The sequence below is a fragment of the Otolemur garnettii genome, unplaced genomic scaffold, assembly GCF_000181295.1.
Source record: "Otolemur garnettii isolate 467f Iridium unplaced genomic scaffold, OtoGar3 scaffold00004, whole genome shotgun sequence".
Classification (NCBI taxonomy): Eukaryota; Metazoa; Chordata; class Mammalia; order Primates; family Galagidae; genus Otolemur; species Otolemur garnettii.
Genome location: NW_003852399.1, coordinates 28024452 through 28034227, shown reverse-complemented (window position 1 = coordinate 28034227; position 9776 = coordinate 28024452).

Here is a 9776-nt window from a genome sequence, read left to right as displayed (position 1 = left end):
GCATGTGGCTACACGTGTGTGTGTGTGGGAAGAGTGCTTGTGCCTCTGTGTGTGAATCTCTGTGTGTGAATGTGGCTACGCATGTGTGTGTGGGAAAAGTGCTTGTGCCTCTGTGTGTGAATGTGGCTACCCGTGTGTGCGCATGTGTGGGAGGAGTGCTTGTGCTTGTGTGTGTGAATCTCTCTGTGTGCATGTGGCTACGTGTGTGTGCGTGTGTGGGAGGAGTGTTTGTGCCTGTGTGTGTGAATCTCTCTGTGTGCATGTGGCTACGTGTGTGAGGAGTGCTGTGCCTCTGTGTATGCATGTGGCTACGTGTGTGTGCGTGTGTAGGAGGAGTGCTTGTGCCTGTGTGTGTGCATCTCTGTGTGTGCATGTGGCTATGTGTGTGTGTGGGAGGAGTGCTTGTACCTCTCTGTGTGTGAATCTCTGCGTGTGCATGTGGCTACACGTGCGTGTATGGGAGGAGTGCTTGTGCCTGTGTGTGTGAATCTCTGCGTGTGCATGTGGCTGTGTGTGTGTGTATGTGGGAGGAGTGCTTGTGCCTGTGTGTGAATCTCTGTGTGTGCATGTGGCTATGTGTGTGTGTGTGTGTGTATGTGGGAGGAGTGCTTGTGCCTGTGTGTGAATCTCTGTGTGTGCATGTGGCTATGTGTGTGTGTGTGTGTATGTGGGAGGAGTGCTTGTGCCCTGTGTGTGAATCTCTGTGTGTGCATCTAGCTACGCGTGTGTGAGAGGAGTGCTTGTGCCTCTGTGTGTGAATCTCTGTGTGTGCATCTAGCTACGCGTGTGTGGGAGGAGTGCTTGTGCCTGTGTGTGTGAATCTCTGCGTGTGCGTGTGGCTATGTGTGTGTGTGTGTGTATGTGTGAGGAGTGCTTGTGCCCTGTGTGTGAATCTCTGCGTGTGCATGTGGCTATGTGTGTGTGTGGGGGGGAGGAGTGCTTGTGCCTGTGTGTGAATCTCTGCGTGTGCATGTGGCTATGCATGCGTGTGTATGTGGGAGGAGTGCTTGTGCCCTGTGTGTCTGTGAACATGGGGCAGCCATGATCCACAGAGAGTCTCTCTGCACTTCCCCCAGTTTCAATGACGTTTTCTGCTGCCCACCAACTGACTGTCCCTGCATTGTCACACTACGTTCAGTATCTTCCCCACTTAACTGTTAGGCGAGTCATTTTTATTTACTGACCGAGGTCTGTCACCCCACCAGCCTGAAGTTTCACGGGTATGGGGCTATTTGTCCCCAGGGCCCAACGCCGTGCTTGGCATGGAGTAAAAGCTGACAAATAATAAATGAAATGAGGCCAGAGGGGCCGTCGCATTGCCCTTTCTGGATAAACTCCATGGCCCCGATGCAACAGGTCATAGCCACTCCTCAGGGACCTGTGATTTATCTATGACATGCTAATCAGGCTATGCCACCAATGATAGATGGGAAGAGACAGCCGCCCTGTGAGACATGTGTCTGAATGAGCTCCAGAAAGGACAGGATGCAGGTCCTCCCCCTGGGCGACAAGCAAGGCATTGGGGGATCGGATTCGGCATTTCTGCAGTTTTTTGGGGCCAGGGCTGGGTTTGAACCAATACCTCTGGTATATGGGCCCAGAGCGCTACTCCTCTGAGCTACTCCTTTGATGCTGACCTTCTGCATTTCCTTTTGTGGAAAACATGAGAGGAGAGGAGGGAAGCGTGATGCACAAAACCTGGGGTGCCCCTGGGCTCCCCTCTTACCGCTAGAGAGATGCCGCGTGGCCAGAAGCCGCAAGACCCAGTGTGGGTCTTCTCTCCTGGGCCCGAGGAACACGGTGCTTACACAGAAAGTCCCCTTGTATTATTTGCCTCTGGCACCCTGTTCCTCGGGCCCAGGAGAGAAGACCCACATTGTTAGCGGGAGAGCAGAGGTCACTAGCGGTGCCTGTGGTTGGGATGACAGGTGTTACTTGTACTGCTTAGGGGGACAGTCTTAACATTAATTAATGTTTCGCAGCTGATCCCCCAGCAAATAACAAATCACAGAAAGCAAATCTGAGTCCTTCATTTATTTAAATATATCCTCTTCCGTGGCCAGCTGAACAAAACGCAGTCTGCATACTGATCTGGCCTGCAGTCCACTGGCTGGAGCCCAGAGGAAGCTGGGGGTGCCCGTGCCGGTGTGGGAAGAGGAACTGCAGGGTGTGTCCTAGTCTGCTGTGCACCAGGAGCGACGTGTAGGGCAAAACATGGCGCCCTTCTGGGCTTGGGGAAGACGGGTGGCTGATCTAGGACTTACAGGGGAGGAGGATGTCAGAGGGAAGAACACGTGCTCAGATTCCCGGGCCAGGAACAAGTGGGACATCAAACCTGCTCCGCTGGCCCGGGAGGCCTCCTGAGAGACCCAGATGGATGGAGGGTGGGGTTCTGGAAAGGTGACAGGAATCCAGACCAGGAGCGTGGGGAGCTAGAGTCTCTGAGAGCCTTGGCACAGGCAGGGAGGGGCCTTTGGCTCCTAGGCTGAGAGTCTTAAGGCGAATTTGCTTCATTTTCAGTTTTTTGAAATTTATTTTTCTAAATTTTAATTGTGGTAAAATACATATAACAAAAAATTTACCATTTTAAGTGTGTAGTTTAGTGTTCTTAAGTACATTCATATTACTGTGCAACCATCAGCATTGTCGGTCTCCAAAACTTTTTTCATCTTGCAAAACTAAAAATCTTTACTCATTAAATAATAATTCCCCCTTCCCCACTTCCTCATAGCTCTTAGTCCATATTCGGTTTTCTATTCAGTTTTACTGCGTAAGCACATTTGTATAAGTGTGTCTGTGTGTGTTTGTGTACCACCACTCTATGGTACAGAGCAAAACCTTACATAGATCTTCATTACTAGCTGTGGGATCATCATCTTTGTGAATATATTTGTCTTCTCATCATCCTAAAATTTAAGATGATGTTAAAATATGATGATATAATAGCAGACATTCACTAAGTACTGTCCAGAGAGTTTTACCCGTACCCAGGCATTTAATTTTTTCCAAGCACTATTAATAGGTGCACTTTATATATTATTTCCATTGATAGGTAAGGAATCTAAAGCACAGAGAGGTTAAATAACTAACCCAAGGCTATGAATAACACCTACCATATAAAGAAGGTCATTGACTCAATGCTCCAAAATGTGGATACCAGTTGCCTTTTTGAGGAGTCCTTACCAGGTGAAATTTACACAGCTTGTGTAACAAGAGCATCCATTGGGCAACCATGTTATTGCATTGAGATGTCCTTTCAGTATATTCTTCCAGACCTTTCTATGAATATAAATACACATCTGTATATCTGGAGAATTAAAGAATGGTTTTGTAGATTGCGCCATTTGGGAAACTTCTTAATATTGTTAAGTTTTTTTTTTACTCACTTTAATTCATAAAAATCATCTTCATTCTTCTTCTTTTTTTTTTTCTTTTGAGACACAGTCTCACTTTGTCACCCTCAGTAGAGTGCCATGGCGTCATAGCTCACAGCAACCTCCAACTCTTGGGCTCAAGCCTCAGTTTTTTCTATTTTTAGTAGAGATAGGCCTCACTTTTTTGCTCAGGCTGGTCTCGAACCCATGAGCTCAAGCTCCACCTGCCGCAGCCTCCCAGAGTGCTAGAATTATAGGCATGAGCCACCCTCATTCTTAAGTACCTGTGTTAAGAGTGCGACACAACTCTGTTGTGTCAGAGTTTATTTAGCCACCTCCCACTGATGGTCACTTAGTGAGAAGGGTAATACCTTCATGTGGATCTGGGGACCTTGTCCAAGGCCATCTAACTGGCAAGTAGTGAGCTGGACTCCAGCTCACTTCTCTCTGGCTTCAAAGCCAAGAGCCATGGCCTCTATAATATAGATCAACACAAACATAAAGCTTGCTTTAAAGTCAGGTGGAAACTCAGCATTATGGGCCACATTTTTAAAATCTCATTTATTGAGCATCTGCTGGGTGCCGTAACAGGTGATGGAGGATCTCCTATTTCTCCTGTCTTAGCTTCCAGAGCCACCTCATACCTCTTTGCTTGTTGTCAAATTTGTTGGCCATTTCTCTTGTTCTACCTATCCCCTAAAATTTTATCTTCTGTCCATTTTTGTCCCCTTACTCAGCACAGTGTCCATGGTCCTTTTCACTCACTCCTCTACCTGGCCACAGAGATCTTCATGTCCATGTCTATCTATCTCATCCAGCTCCAGATTCATGATTCCAGCAGGCCCCAGGTTACCTACTCCTGGGCGTCTCAGAGTCATCCAAACCTGCACTCATTATCCTACCCCTTGAGCCCACCCCTCTTCCAATGAGCTGTATTGCTGTTTTTGAGTGGCTCAAGCTGAGTCCTCAGGGCTGTCTTTGACCTCTCACTCTTCTTTACCCCCCAAATCCATACATTCAATCAGCCCCACTGGAGCAGTTTTTGAAATAGTTATTTGATCTGCCCTCTCCTCTCTGTCACCTCTGCCCTGTCATAGTTCAAGCTCTGAGCCCTCTTCCCTGAAATGGGAGAAAAACCTTCCCCTCCCTAGTTCTCCAATCTCCTCAAGCACCCTGCCCCTGGCTGTTAGCCCTCTTCTCTCTCTTGGGTTATAGGTATGTGTCTGGGTGAGCCACAGACCATATTCCAATCACCTGGATATCCCTGGCAGGTAAGTGTCTGGAACACAGTTTCCCTGACCATGTGCTGAGTGAGTGTTAGCATCAGTGGCATTTCCAGTAATCTTACATGGAACTGCCAAGGTGCTTTATTTAAAGCCCTCATCTTTTAGGTCTTAGTTATAGTGAAAGAGTAGGAATAACTTCTTACCATTAAATTCATTCCACAATATTTCAGTTTAGGAGCATTAAAAAATAATACCATTTCCACTATCTTGTGTGGTGATTGTTGGTCTGCCATTAATCCTTGAATTTTGAATAGTAATCACATAACAAATTTATAAATTAAAAAATAGAACTGGTAAGCAAAAGATACATTATTGCTCTGACTTTGCTGAACTCAAGTACGTTATTTTCTCAATATACCCAAATATTGTATTTTATAAAGTACTTTTAATGCTGTGGTTGTTTTCTCATGATGTGGGAAGCCTGGAGACTATTCTGAGAAACAAAGAAATCCCTTAATTTTCATACAGATTCTGATACCATTGATCACAGAATTAATAGGAATAAAAATTCAGTTGTCTCATAGATAAAGCAAAAAAGATTCCATTTTTCATATTTTCTTATTTTGTGAAGTGGATGTGATGCATCGGTCTGTTTTGTATGAATCAAATAGCCTAGCTTTCTTCATTTGCCTTTAGTAGCTTTTCTTTTTAAAAAAATTTCAGATTAATATGAAGGTACAAATGATTAGGTTACAATGTTTCCATTTGTTAGGTAAGGTCCCTGTTGTAGTTGTGTCCCTCACCCAGGAGGTGTGTCACATACCCTTACATTGTGCCCATTAGGTGGGGACACACTGATTCTCCTCCCCCGCCCTCCCCGTTCCTCCTCCCCCTGCCCCTCTCTCTTCCCCTCTCCCCCTCTGTCCTCCTTCCACCTCCTAGTTTGAAAGGAATTGAGTTTTTCTCTTGTGTGGGCGTGCATTAATTTGTAGATAAGCTTTCTGAGAAATGCCAGAGATGTGACCATTTTCTCTCCATAATGCCCGGCCCTCTAGAAACTGGGGCATAGTCATTTAGACGTGCAGCAGTACTTGTCACTTGCACTTTCACATTCAATCGGATAATTATTTGAGAGCAAAATAAATGCTTCCCAAGGTTCCAGGGTACTGGATACTGAGTAAACTAACAAAGGGCTGGGAGACAACACAGGTACTGTATGAACCTCGGTTTGGGAAAGCAGTCCTTTCTGCTTTTTGTTTTGAGACAGAGTCTCACTGGGTCACCCTTGGTGGAGTGCCATGGCATCACAGCTCACAGCAACCAACCTCAATCTCCTGGACGTGATTTTTCTTGCCTCGGCCTCCCAAGTGGTTGGGACTACAGGCACTCACCACAATGCCCTGCTATTTTTTTGTTGTTGTTGTAGTTGTCATTGTTGTTTAGCAGGCCCAGCCAGGTTCGAACCCACCAGTCCCGGTATATATGGCTGGCGCCCTAACCATAGAGCCACAGGCACTGAGCCAGAAAGCAGCTTTTTTTTTTTTTAATTTTCAATTTTATTTTTATTTATTCATTTGTAGTTTTGGCCGGGGCTGGGTTTAGAACCCACCACCTCCTGTATATGGGGCCAGTGCCCTACTCCTTAGAGCCACAGGCACTGCCCAAAGCAGTTTGTTTTGAATGCATTTCTCTGCCTGTATCTTTGTTCATTCATTTGTTAATTTTCCCATCCACCCTACACCCTACAGCAAACACTGAATGACATTGGAGATACAGTAATGAGCAAAATGGACAGAATCTATGTCCTCCTGGAGACAAGCAGTGGCATTTAGCCATTAAAATTGGCTTCCTAAGTCTTCTTAACCACTGGCTTAGATCTAAAATTTAAATCACATTTCTTTTACCTGTGGTTCATCCATCCATCCATCATTCAATAGACATTTATTAAGCATTGTCATGTGGAGGCCCGTGCTGATGCTCCAGAAACGAGGAACTGTGGGATAGTTGACGAGAAGGAGTGAATAAATAAATACAACACGGACAGTGAAGTGGCAGTAACCTATATCTGGGTGTACAGAGGTTACCCCGAGCTAAGCTGAAAGGATAAATAGGAACTGATCACCTCAATTTCAGGAGGGTGGGCAAGAGCTTGGGCACATAGAGGTTAGAAAGAGTGTGGAGAAATGAGAGGGGATTTCAGGGCCCTGGTCAGAGAGGGCCGTGTTTGCTTTGATGAACTACATCTTCAGGGGATAGAAATTCCAGGAACCAGCCCAGCCTGGAGCATGACCAAGTAAGGGGCTACTGCAATAGTCCAGCAGGAGATGATGGGGGCCCAAAGGACAGTGGACGGAGAATAGAAAGGAGGACACAGATTCAAGAATTATCTGGAAATCTGAACTAACAGAGAGATAGAAGGGAGTAGGGTAAAAGACAATGAAGACCCCAGGAGGACCCCAAAGTTTCTAGGATTAATAACTCGATGGAAGATGGTGGCACCAAACGGACAGAAAATAAAAGGGGAACAGTGTTTGGTCCTGCTGAACTTGAGGGCCACATGGGCTGCTGAGAATATGGGCTACGGAGCTTTAAGTGGAAATCTGGGCTGAAGGCAGGAATTTGGGAGCCACTAGCATGTAGGAGTTTACCAAATTGAGCGTGACACCATTGGCAAATAGTGACCATACCACAAAAGACAGGCCTGCAAAAGTCACCCCGTGTTTACTCCAAGAATATTGATAACTGAATATTAAGTGGAATTTTGAAGGCAAGTCTTCCAATGGCTGCCATTAGAGAGTACTAAGAATCTTGGTACTAAGAACAGTTGGATTTCTTCTGAGCAACAAAGAATGCTTTTATCTTTCATTGTCTGAAGTTCAAAAGCTTCTATTTTTAAGATTATAAAGGTAAATATAATGTATTCTTCTTTTATTGTTGGGGATTCATTGAGGGTACAAGAAATCAGGTCACACTGATTGCATTTGTTAGGTGAAGTTCCTCTTACAATTGTGTCTTGCCCCCCAAAATGTATTCATTTTTAAAGTTTATAGATTTTAGAACATTTTCTATCACTGCACCCCCCCAAAAGAAACCTATAACTATTATTTCATTCCTTTTATTGCTGATTAATATGAGGGTTTGACAATTAAGTTGGAGAACTCATCTTAGAAAAAGTGCTAGGACCTCATTGTTGAATATCACTGCAGTCACCAGATGGTCAAGGGGAGTACTTTGAAAGTGACCTTAGTGATATTCAGCAGTGAGGTATGTAACACTTTTTCTAGGGTAAGTTCTTGAACTAATTGTGAGACCTCTGAATGACAGTTCTGAGGGCCGTTCCAGAAAAATTCCAAAACTGCTTTGAAGGGTGGACTAGGCACTGGCATAGTTCCCCAAGGGGAGTACCTTGCAGGGGACCATAATTATATTTAGCAGTGAGGTATGTAGCATTTTTTCTAGGCTCAGTTAGCAAACTTAATTGTCCAATCTTATATTCCCTGGCATGACTATATCCCATTTTAATTATCCGTTCATTAGTTGGTAGATGCTTTTATCTAATAGACCATCACTGTCCAATAGAAATACAATGTACAGTACATTGTAATTTTAAATTTTCTAGTAGCCACATTTTTACAAAGCAGAAAGAAACAGGTGAAATTAATTTTAATAAATTATTTTAACCTAGCATATCCAATATATCATTGTTTCAACATGTAATGAGAAGGGGCACCGACAAACAGTCTTCAAGGTGGGTGGGAGGAAAACTGGGCCTCCTGGACCAAGAAGTCTAGAAGGCCCATAAGAATGTGGGTAGGAGGTAACCTAGAGAACCAATGAAGGACCAGTAGAAAGAGGCAATGATCAATGAGCAGTAGAAAAGGGCAATGCTGTCAGGAGGCACAGCAAGGCCAGTGAGGGACTTGTAGCCAGTTTTGAATGGGGAGGTCGAGAGCATTTACATCTCTGCATGGCCTTTGCATCTCCGTCTCTCTCACCTTCCCTCCACCATGAGAGGGACCCACTTCCAACTCTTTTCGGAAATGCTCTAAACTTTCTCTTTGTTCTTTCTAAATAAAATTCATCTTTGTTATACTGAAACTCGTGTAGGTTACTTTTGTTTTCTCGCCAAACTTCCTGTGCTGCTCCAGTTTCATTTTCAGTTTCCACTCACATTTGCTGAGCTCAGTTGAATTTTATAGCGCAGCTAAGTAGTTGAACCAGGTCAGCTGGGTTCGGGGAACTGGGACCCCTCAATATGTGATAAATATCAAAAATTATTGAGACATTTTACCTTTTTTGTGCTGTCTCTGAAACACAATGTGCTTTATACTCACAGTGCATCTGTTTGAATTAGCCATATTTCAAGGGCTAGTGGCTATCATATGGGACCACGTAAACAGACCATGTAAATGTTTCTGGTTTCTTTCTTCACTTTGGCTTCTGGGCAGCTCCAGACCAAATTCATAGTAAGCAATTTTTTGTTAATATGATTCATAGCCCCTGATTGTGTCTACTTTTGTTTTCTTGTTGTATTTTATCTTTTTTTTTAGACAGAGCTTCACTTTGTCACCTTTGATAGAGTGCTGTGGCATCATAGCTCACAGCAACCTCAAACTCTTTGGCTCAAGTGGTTCTCTTGCCTCAGCCTCCCGAGTAGTTGGGACTACAGGTGTCCGACACAACACTCAGCTACTTTTAGAGACAGGGTATCGTTCTTGCTCAGGCTGGTCTCAAAGTCCTGAGCTCAAGCAATCCACCTGCCTCGGCCTTCTGGAGTGCTGCTGGGATTACAGGCGTGAGCCACCATGCCCGCCTCATTTGTTCTTAATTTATGCTATTTTGTTATATTTTAAAATATCTAACTATCTGTCTATCTTTCTATATAAATTGTCTTCAGTAAAACTGGCCTTGAGAAAACTGCTAAAAAGAAGATGAGCTTTTCCCTCAGGGCACACAGCTAGTGAACTGGTTTTAGGAACTGGATTTCAACCAGAAGCTGTTTCCCCGAAGCTGTTGCCAACTCTCTACCCACCTTTCTCTGTCCCCTTTTCCCCAGCTGATAGATACTTAGATACTAACCTCAGCTGATAGATACTTATTAACTATAAATGAGTACAGCTGAGTGTGAGCAATAGCTACAGGCCCCAGGAAATAGGCCAGCTATTACTTGGTATTA